This window comes from Aegilops tauschii, chromosome 5 (assembly GCF_002575655.3).
Source record: "Aegilops tauschii subsp. strangulata cultivar AL8/78 chromosome 5, Aet v6.0, whole genome shotgun sequence".
Taxonomy (NCBI): Eukaryota; Viridiplantae; Streptophyta; class Magnoliopsida; order Poales; family Poaceae; genus Aegilops; species Aegilops tauschii.
Genome location: NC_053039.3, coordinates 328813403 through 328825061, shown reverse-complemented (window position 1 = coordinate 328825061; position 11659 = coordinate 328813403).

The window sequence follows — 11659 nt, the reverse complement described above, 5'->3', positions numbered from 1 at the left end:
AAAGCTAAATTCTCTCTATAGATATGATAAAGTTGAAATCCCTCCTACTAAGTTTGCTAGCCAATGTTTGGATGAGTTTGATAACTTTATGGTTAAGCAAGAAGATTTTAGTGCTTATTTTGGTAGACAATTGAAACAAAATGCTTATATGTTTGAACACTTGAGTGATTATATGTCTAGAGTTAAAGGTGAACTTAAACTCATTAGTAAACATGCTTCTATGGTTACCACTCAAGTAGAACAAGTACTTAAATCTCAGAATGATTTGCTCAATGAATTGAATAATAAGAAGAATGATAATGCTATTAGAGTTGTGACTAGAGGGGGTAAAATGACTCAGGAACCTTTGTATCCTGAGGGCCACCCTAAGAGAATTGAGCAGGATTCTCAAAGAACTAATATAGATGCACCTAGTCCTTCTAAGAAGAAGAAAAAGAAAAATGATAGGACTTTGCATGCTTCTAGTGAACCTGTTATAGACACACCTGAGAATCCCAATGATATTTCTATCTCTGATGCTGAAACACAATCTGGTAATGAACATGAACCTAGTGATAATGTTAATAATGATGTTCATGTTGATGCTCAACCTAGTAATGACAATGATGTAGAAATTGAACCTGCTGTTGATCTTGATAACCCACAATCAAAGTATCAACGTTATGATAAGAGAGACTTTGTCGCTAGGAAGCACGGTAAAGAAAGAGAACCATGGGTTCAGAAACCCATGCCTTTTCCTCCCAAACCATCCAGGAAAAAGGATGATGAGGATTTTGAGCGCTTTGTTGAAATGATTAGACCTATCTTTTTGCGTATGCGTTTGACTGATATGCTTAAAATGAATCCTTATGCTAAGTATATGAAAGATATTGTTACTAATAAAAGAAAGATACCGGAAGCTGAAATTTCCACCATGCTTGCTAATTATACTTTTAAGGGTGGAATACCTTAGAAATTAGGAGATCCAGGAGTACCAACTATACCATGCTCCATTAAAAGAAACTATGTTAGAACTGCTTTATGTGATCTTGGAGCCGGTGTTAGTGTTATGCCTCTCTCTTTATATCATAGACTTGATTTGAATAGGTTGACACCTACTGAAATATCTCTACAAATGGCTGATAAATCAACTGCTATACCTGTCGGTATTTGTGACAATGTGCCTGTTGTGGTTGCAAACGTTACTATTTTAACGGACTTTGTTATTCTTGATATTCCCGAGGACGATAGTATGTCTATTATTCTTGGAAGACCCTTTTTGAATACTGCAGGGGCTGTTATTGATTGCAACAAGGGCAATGTCACTTTTCATGTTAATGGTAATGAGCATACGGTACACTTTCCGAGGAAACAACCTCAAGTCCACAGTATCAATTCTATTGGAAAAATTCCATCGATTATTATTGGAGGTTTGAATTTCCTCTTCCTACTATCAAGAAGCAATATGATATTCTTATTGTTGGGGATGTGCATATCCCCGTTGAGGTAACATAGTGTTATTTGAAATTTCTCCGGTTCCATGTTATTCAGAATGAGTTTGTTAACAAGACTTGATCAACCTTGTTAGTGGATTCCTTTTGATGAGCATGGGATGGATGAAGTTAGAAAGCACAACCTTCTGTACCCTCCTTTTACTTTCTGTTATTTAGTTGAAATAAAGTAAAATTAGTATTTTCTGTCTGTTTTCTGAATTATCCGTGCAATAAAAAAATACCCCGAAAATAAAAGTTCTCCAAATGCCCTGCCAATTTAATATGATTTTTTCTGAAATATTTGAGAATATCTGGCACTGAGAACACAACAGGGGGAGCTGGCACCTGGCCATGAGGGTCCAGGGCGCGCCCACCCCCTGGGCGTGCCCCCTGCCTCGTGGGCCCATGGTGGCTCCCCTCCACTTATTCCTGCACCCACACACTTCTTCTTCCTCCCAAAAAAATCACCAACCAGCTCAAGCACGAGTTCTAGCTCATTTTGCTGCGATTTTCGATCTCCTTGCTCAAAGCACCTCTCACAAAACTGCTTTGGGGGATTGTTCCTTGGTATGTGACTCCTCCAATGGTCCAATTAGTTTTTGTTCTAGTGCTTTATTCATTGCAAATTTTTGCTGCCTAGGTGACCATGTTCTTGAGCTTGCATGTCAAATTTATATGGTTCCAAGTAGTTCTAATGCATGATATAGGCTCTAGGCACTTGTAGGAGTAGTTGCTATCAATTTTGTTGAGCTTGGTTCACTTTTATTTGAAGTTACTAAAAATTTCAAAAAAAAAATCAGAAAGTGATGAAGAGATTTTTGAGGGGCTCTTCGAGCCGAAGCTCGAAGGATAAGCAAAGTGAAGAAGAAGAGATGCCGAAATATAATCTGCCTCGTACCGCGGAGGTTCGGCCGTGTGAATGGCCTTGCGATGATTTCTTGAGAGCAGCCGGGATTTATGATGATTTTTATGAGTTGGCTCAGAATGCAGGCCTCACCGACTTCCTCCGCGACCAACGCGAACAGTATCTCTTATTCACCAATACCTTTGTGCAAAATTTTCATTTCCATTCTAGGAGGTCACCACCTACGGTGGATTTTTATTTATATGATGAGTATAAGGAGATGACCCTTCGTGAATTCTGTGAGGTTTGCAAGTTACCTTTTCCGGGTTTCATAGAGGAACCACATCGTAACGATGTGGAGGGGTTTATTGATACAATTGCTGTAGGGGAAACGAGGAAGGTTTCCGACGCACGAATCACTAGCATACATTTTCCTGTTCTACGTTACTTTGCTATATTTGCTAGTAGGTGCTTAATTGGTCGCGGAAACTGTGGAAACGTGAGTGTCCCTGATATTATTATTTTGTGCCATGCCTTGTTTCGTGATGATACATTTAGTATGGGCGCTATTGTTGCAAAGCGGTTAAATCTTAACCGTACTAAGGGCCCCATCTTGGGAGGCATCTTCGCCTCGCGCCTCGCTGCATACTATGACATACCTATTAGGCACTATGAGAAAGAAGAAGAAATGCTGCCTACTGTTTTTCTAGACTATAAGAGTATGGTAGCGCATGATTTTATTGTTAAGAATAGGGAAAGGGCGCTTAAATACAAACTATTATTTGATAAGAACCACCCTGAGACTATTACCTTGCCTGCTCCTTCCTTGTTTGATTTATCTGCAGGACAGTATCTCGTTCCGCTGGCGGCCATCCACGCCTATCGGAACCCTACAGAGCCAGAGCCAGAGCCGGAATCACAATTTGATCCCCCACGACAGTCTGATTACCAGTGGGATCCGGAGGTGATTGCCAACCAGTGGCAATCTGACGCTTCTTCACAATACGACCCCAGCTATAACTTTGGATATCCACCAGGCCAGCCGTGGCAATAGACCAACTTAGGCCAAAAGCCTAAGCTTGGGGGAGTACGTATTTCTCACCGGCATTACATTTATGTTCACACACACTCATTGCTAGATGTCGGTGCTCATACTTTTCCACTGTAATATCCATGCTAGTTTATTTTCCTTTTTATGCTTTCTTCTTGTGTGTTTGATAAACCTTAAGAAAAACAAAAGAATTAGTTGTAGCTTTTAGCTAGTTTACTTTCTTGCTTGTAGTAAAAATTAAAAGAAAACCCAAAAAGATTCCATGTTCTTCTTTTGCTTGTTGGGAGCTTTCCCGTGTAAATAGTTTTATTTCTTTTCTTTTCTTTGGGGGTCGATAGGAGAAGACCATGATTAAATTGTTGAAGTGGCTATTATATGCATTATTGTTGATTTAACCAAGAGCCCATATTGCCTTGTCTTCTCCTGTTTATTGAATGCTCGCAGATTCCAGCTTAGTCCAATGCACGTGCACTATTATTATTCACATCGTTCGGTCGTGCAAGTGAAAGGCAATAATGACGATATATGATGGACTGATTGAGATGAGAGAAGCTGGTATGAACTCGACCTCTCTTGTTTTTGTAAATATGATTAGTTCATCGTTCCTGATTCATCCTATTATGAATAAACATGTTTGCAATGACAATTAGAGATTATAGTTGCTTATGCCATGCTTAATTAGCTAGGAGTTTATAATGGTTTGCCTTGCGTGCCAACATGCTATTAAAATGGTTGTGATGTGGTATAGTAGGGTGGTATCCTCCTTTGAATGATTCGAGTGACTTGACTTGGCACATGTTCACACATGTATTTGAAACAAAATCAACATAGCCTTCATGATATTTATGTTCATGGTGGATTATATCCTACTCATGCTTGCACTCAATGATTATTAATTTTAATGCATGTTCATGACTGTTGTCGCTCTCTAGTTGGTCGCTTCCCACACTTTTGCTAGCCTTCACTTGTACCAAGTGGGAATACTGCTTGTGCATCCAATCCCTTAAACCCCAAAGATATTCCATATGAGTCCACTATACCTTCCTATATATGCGGTATCTACCTGCCGTTCCAAGTAAATTTGTATGTGCCAAACTCTAAACCTTCAAACGAAATTCTGTTTTGTATGCTCGAATAGCTCATGTATCAACTAGGGTTGTCTGTATCTTCCATGCTAGGCGGGTTATTCTCAAGAGGAGTGGACTCCGCTCCTCACTCATGAGAAAATGGCTGGTCACCGGGATGCCCAGTCCCATGCTTTATGCAAATCAAATCGAAATAATTGCAAACAAAACTCCCCCGGGACTGTTGTTAGTTGGAGGCACTCGTTGTTTCGAGCAAGCCATGGATTGATGCTTGTTGGTGGAGGGGGAGTATAAACTTTACCATTCTATTTGGGAACCGCCTATAATGTGTGTAGCATGGAAGATATCGCCATCTCTTGGTTGTTATGTTGACAATGAAAGTATGCCGCTCAAAATATTATTTATCTGTGCTTTAAAATCGAGCTCTGGCACCTCTACAAATCCCTGCTTCCCTCTGCGAAGGGCCTATCTATTTACTTTTATGTTGAGTCATCACCCTCTTATTAAAAAGCATCAGCTGGAGAGCACCGCTGTCATTTGCATCCATTACTATTAGCTTATATTGGGTATGACTATGACTAGATCTCTTTTACCATGAATTACAATGTTTAGTCAGTCCTTGATCTTTAAAGGTGCTCTACATTTATGTTTTGCGGTCTCAGAAAGGGCTAGCGAGATACCATCTTGTTATATCATATCATGATTGTTTTGAGAAAGTGTTGTCATCCGAGATTTATTGTTATTGCTCGCTAGTTGATTATGCCATTGACATGAGTAAACATGAGACCTAAGTGTTATTATGAACATGGTTAGTCATAATCTTTGCTGAAAACTTGAATGCTGGCTTTACATATTTACAACAACAAAAGCAAACAGAGTTTGTAAAAGTTTTTCTTTATCACTTTTAGTTTATCAACTGAATTGCTTGAGGACAAGCAAAGGTTTAAGCTTGGGGGAGTTGATACGTCTCTGTCGTATCTACTTTTCCAAACACTTTTGCCCTTGTTTTGGACTCTAACTTGCATGATTTGAATGGAACTAACCCGGACTGACGCTGTTTTCAGCAGAATTGCCATGGTGTTATTTATGTGCAGAAACGAAAGTTCTCGGAATGACCTTAAACTTCACGGAGATTATTTTTGGAAAATATAAAAAATACTGGTGAAAGAATCAAGGCCAGGGGCCCACACCCTTTCCACGAGGGTGGGGGGCGCGCCTGCCCCCCTGCCTCGTGGGCCCCCTGGCGCTCCACCGACCTCAACTCCAACTCTATATATTCACGTTCGGGGAGAAAAAATCAAAGAGAAAGATTCATCGTGTTTTACGATACGGAGCCACTGCCAAGCCCTAAACTCTCTCGGGAGGGCTGATCTGGAGTCCGTTCGGGGCTCCGGAGAGGGGAATCCGTCGCCATCGTCATCATCAACCATCCTCCATCACGAATTTCATGATGCTCACCGCCGTGCGTGAGTAATTCCATCGTAGGCTTGCTGGACGGTGATGGGTTGGATGAGATTTATCATGTAATCGAGTTAGTTTTGTTAGGGTTTGATCCCTAGTACCCACTATGTTCTGAGATTGATGTTGCTATGACTTTGCTATGCTTAATGCTTGTCACTAGGGCCCGCGTGCCATGATTTAAGATCTGAACCTATTATGTTTTCATGAATATATGTGAGTTCTTGATCCTATATTGCAAGTCTATAGTCACCTACTATGTGTTATGATCCTGCAACCCCGAAGTGACAATAATCGGGACCACTCCCGGTGATGACCGTAGTTTGAGGAGTTCATGTATTCACTATGCGTTAATGCTTTGGTCCAGTACTCTATTAAAACGAGACCTTAATATCCCTTAGTTTCCATTAGAACCCCGCTGCCACGGGAGGGTAGGACAAAAGATGTCATGCAAGTTCTTTTCCATAAGCACATATGACTATATTCGGAATACATGCCTACATTACATTGATGAATTGGAGCTAGTTCTGTGTCACCCTATGTTATGACTGTTACATGACGAACCACATCCGGCATAATTCTCCGTCGCCGATCCAATGCCTACGAGCTTTTCACATATTGTTCTTCGCTTATTTACTTTTCCGTTGCTACTGTTACAATCACTACAAAACCCAAAAATATTACTTTTACTATCGTTACCGTTACTTCCATACTACTTTGCTACTAAATACTTTGCTGCAGATACTAAGTTATCCAGGTGTGGTTGAATTGACAACTCAACTGCTAATACTTGAGAATATTCTTTGGCTCCCCTTGTGTCGAATCAATAAATTTGGGTTGAATACTCTGCCCTCAAAAACTGTTGTGATCCCCTATACTTGTGGGTTATCAGCGTCCCAATATTTCGGAGGGTGAAGATCTTGTTGAGAAAATTGATGAAAGTGGGTTTGGAGAGGTCAAAACTTTAGCTAGTGATGTGCCCACACTTTTGGATTACAAATACTTTAATTATGATAGTTGCTCTTTGATTGATTGTATTTCTTTGTTGCAATCCATGATAAATTCACCCCATGCTTATGAACAAAACAAAGCTTTTACTAGACATATTGTTGATGCTATGATGAAAGCTCTTGAAGAAAAAATGGAATTAGAAGTATCAATTCCTAGAAAATTGCATGATGAGTGGGAACCTACTATCAAAGTCAATATTAAAAATTATGAGTGTTTTGCTTTGTGTGACTTGGGTGCTAGTGTTTCTACAATTCCGAAATCTTTATGTGATGTGCTTGGTCTTACCAATCTAGAAGAATGTTCTTTGAATTTGCACTTGGCGGATTCTACTATTAAAAAGCCTATGGGAAGAATTAATGATGTTCTTATTCTTGAAAATAGGAATTATGTGCCCATAGATTTTATTGTTCTTGATATTGATTGCAATCTTTCTTGTCCAATTATTCTTGGTAGACCGTTTTTACGCACTATCGGTGTCGTGATTGATATGAAAGAAGGCAATATTAAGTTTCAATTTCCTTTGAGGAAAGGGATGGAACACTTTCCTAGAACTAGAATTAAGCCACCTTTTGAATCAATCATGAGGGCATCTTATGGATCTCGAACCAAGGATGACAAAACTTAGATCCTTGCTTTACGCCTAGCTAAGGGCGTAAAACTAGAGCGCTTGTTGGGAGGCAATCCAATGAATAATATTTTTGGTTTTTGCTTTCTGTTCTTGAATGTTAGCACAATTATGCTACTATTATGATTGTGTTTTTTGTGTTTAATTTAGTGTTTGTGCCAAGTAGAACCAATAGGATCTTCTTGGGTGATAGTTGTTTAATCTTGCTGAAAAAGACAGAAACTTTGTGCTCACAAAAATAATTGCCAAAATTCACCAGAACGTGATAAAATGCTAATTCTTTTTGCAAAAGATCAATATAAAAATTATCTAGGTTATCTTGGTTTTTCAGAATTTTTGGAGTTCCATAAGTGTTCGTTTAAATCAGATTGCTACACACTGTTCTGTTTTGACAGATTCTGTTTTCTTTGTGTTGTGTGCTTATTTTGATGGCTCTATGGTTTCTTTGATGAATTTTTGCCATAGAAAAGTTGGAATACAGTAGATATAATACAAAAACAAAATATGAATATGATTGATACATCACTTATAGTAGTGGTTGCTACCTCTTGAGCATGCGTTGGTTTTCCCTTGAAGAGGAAAGGGTGATGCAGCAAAGTAGCGTAAGTATTTCCCTCAGTTTTTGAGAACCAAGGTATCAATCCAGTAGGAGACTACACGCAAATCGCCTAGTACCTGCACAAAAAATCAAGAACCTTGCAACCAACACGATAAAGGGATTGTCAATCCCTTCACGGCCACTTGCAAAAGTGAGATCTGATAAAGATAATAAGATAAATATTTTTGGTATTTTTGTTGTATAGATTGGAAAGTAAAGATTGCAAAATAAATAGTAAAATAGAATTATAGATCGGAAACTTATATGATGTAAAGTAGTCCCGGGGGCCATAGGTTTCACTAGTGGCTTCTCTCAAGATAGCATATATTACGGTGGGTGAACAACTTACTGCCGAGCAATTGATAGAAAAGCGCATAGTTATGAGAATATCTAGGCATGATTATGAACATAGGCATCACGTCCGTGTCAAGTAGACCGAAACGGTTCTGCATCTACTACTATTACTCCACACATTGGTCGCTAAAGAAGTTGAGGCAGAGGTGGCTGTCGGAGGTGTGGAGGAAGATATGAGGAATCTGTAGACGGCGTCCAGGGCACTTCTCTCTTGTGATGGATTGTTCCATCCTTGGAGCAGCTCAGGTGAGCCGTAAGATGTCAAGGCTGAAGCAGCACAAGACAGACATTGTTAATCTCAAGTGGGATTCTAATAGCATCTCCAATAGATGATGTAAAATGCATTACCAAAAAGTGATAGATGTAACATTTACATCACCAAAAACCACCTGACTACAACAGATGAGGTAAAAGCTATTGACTCTGAACTTAACTGTCGAAACTGAAATATACTGTGGAATCTGAATGTTACTGTCGAAACTGAACGCAATGGTAGTAGAGACACTTCACATGGGATAGTTTAGGGAGGGCCCGCAGTTCGTCTTCAACCTGCACCCCCTGAGCCGCCAGCCACCACCAGCCGAACCCCGCGCCGCCTCGCCGCCCCGAAACAACTACCCACCGCCGGTCCGCCGCGGCCTCGCCGCCCCGAAACAACTCCCCACCACCGGTCCGCCGGTCCGCCGCCTCGCCGCCCCGAAACAACTCCCCACCGTCGGTCAGCCGCCGCCCCGGCCAGCCCTCTAGCCCCCCCCCCCCCGCGCCAAGCTTTTTCTCCGGCGATCCCCACGCCACCGCCCCACCACCGCGCCCCCACCGCAGGCAAGCAGCACCCCACCCAGAACCCTAAGATAGATAGTAGGGTACCTCTCCGATGAGCCCCCTCCCCGCTGCGGGTGGTTCTTCCTTAACTCCGTCGAGACCCACCACCCCCTGAAAATCGACTGACCCAAAAGTTGATTCAGTCGACTGAAGTGTAGCTAAATCGGAGCAGAGCAGCAGCACGAGCGAGGGGGAGAGCAGCAGCGCGAGCGAGCGAGATCCCGGGCAGCAGCAGCAGCGCGAGCGAGCGAGCGAGAGCCTGGGCAGCAGCAGCAGCGCGAGCGAGCAAGCGAGAGCCGGAGCAGCAGCAGCGCGAGCGACAGCCGGAGCAGCAGCAGCAGATCCGGCTGGTATGGATGCCGCCGCCGAAGGGGCCTCGCACTAGAGAGAGCCGCCATGGAGATGACGCCTGCGGCGCCAGCTTCGAGGTAGCCGCTCCATGGGGGTGCGGGATGGAGCGCCGTCGGCGCCGGGAGGTCGAGTTAAGGAGAAGGTGCGATGCGATGAGTGTACAACCTCTTTGGTGGCGCCGAGTAGGCCTCGGCTTCGTCCGAGGAGTCGGTGAGGATGCTGCGGTTCCGATGGAGCAGGTTAAGGCAGCGCTATGGGGATGGAGCAGCCGTGATAGACGAGGCGATCGTCGGAGCAGCTCCTTGGAGGTGGAGGAAGGGGCAGCTGAACCAGCGGGACGACGGGATGGACGACAGATCCTCATCCGGGGAGGCGGATGAGGGACGTCGAGCTGTTGCGGTGGACGACATCGTCGGGGAAGAGGTTCCGGCTGGGCAGCGATGTGGTGGCGGACGAAGGAGGGTGGGGTTTCGCGGCTGGAGCGGAGAGGTTATGGCGGCCAAATTTCAAATGGCGAAATGGAGGCGATGGGAAGGGGGAACCATGACTTAGGGACGCGCTTGTCAAAAATGTAGGGTGTGTTACAAAAGTACCCCCACCGATTTGAACTAGTGGCCCTTTCGGCTCAGGGTTAGAAGGGGTATTTCGCGTGTCGGGATTTGGCAGCTGGAGGGAGTTTTCGCGCACGTTGTAATTTCGGGATAGCAAGGCGCGGGTTGTGAAGGCGCCAGTTTTGGGAGCACGATATCAGAATTTTCGGGATATAACAAGGTGCAGATTGAATTTTAGGGACAAGCCTAACGTATAATATTGTACTTGTACGTACCAAATCAATTCGCACTTCCCTCAATGAAAAAAATGAAAAAATAAAAACTATTCACACCACACAAAGAGAGAGTTTTGTCCCGTTTTACTATACAAATGCTATTCAAAGCTACACAAAGAGAGAGTATGAATCCATGTTATGTCCAATTAAATTTTTTCGCTCACTGTATAATGCATGTAACCTACTCATACCAACATTTTAGTGCAATCCAAATGTTTATACTACCGCTGCAATTCGAATTGAATTTGAATTCTTTTCTCTATTTCAATAAGAATCTACAATCAAGATTGTTGCCAACTTCAACCATCATTCGTGTATTACCTTAACAACACACCACATGATTACTATAGAGATAGATATGAACTATGTGTACTATATGAACTCGAATTCAATCTTCTGAATACACTTGATGTTGATTCCAAATAATAGTACATTTGATGTACTAACTATATATTCATAATCTAAACCATGTTCCACACGTACACCGTGTTTATCACACAAAGTATAGTGCCCCGCCCCCTACATTATGATAAATATTTAGCCCTGAGCTGCAAAAGCCACACATTAACCCAAATTATAATCAATGTTCTATATATTATATGTAGTACTAGCAAGATGCCCATGCGTTCCACGGAACATCGACATGATCAAGGGGAGGCCTTATTTGCAAATATGGAGATGGGTGTGGGTATCTTTTCTCAAAATTGCCATAGTTTCCTTCCTATCCGTCAGATGTAAATCGGACGGCCTATATTGTAGGATGGCACACCATCATCAACAACTCTGTTTTTTTATAAGAGTAGAGATAAAATATATTATATGTAGTATAACATGTTCATAACCACACCATGTGTATCACCGTTATATATATTCACGCATGCGTCGGTTTAAAACACTATGATAAATTCTTCAAATATCCGAATTCGCTTTTTATAATGAATTATGATCTCTATTCGTCTTTTACACCCACACAATCCTCTTATCTTTGTAGCTAGCGCTAACTTTCTCTCGTGCATGCACACGCCCGTATCCCTGTCACCCTCCCTCAGCATTCTCTAGCTTCATCGCGCAAATTCGTATTTTCACTTTAGGTCGTTCACCCACGGTGTGTGTAGGCCCCCCAGCTCCTTCTTTACGGCACACATCGATCGATATGCCTCTC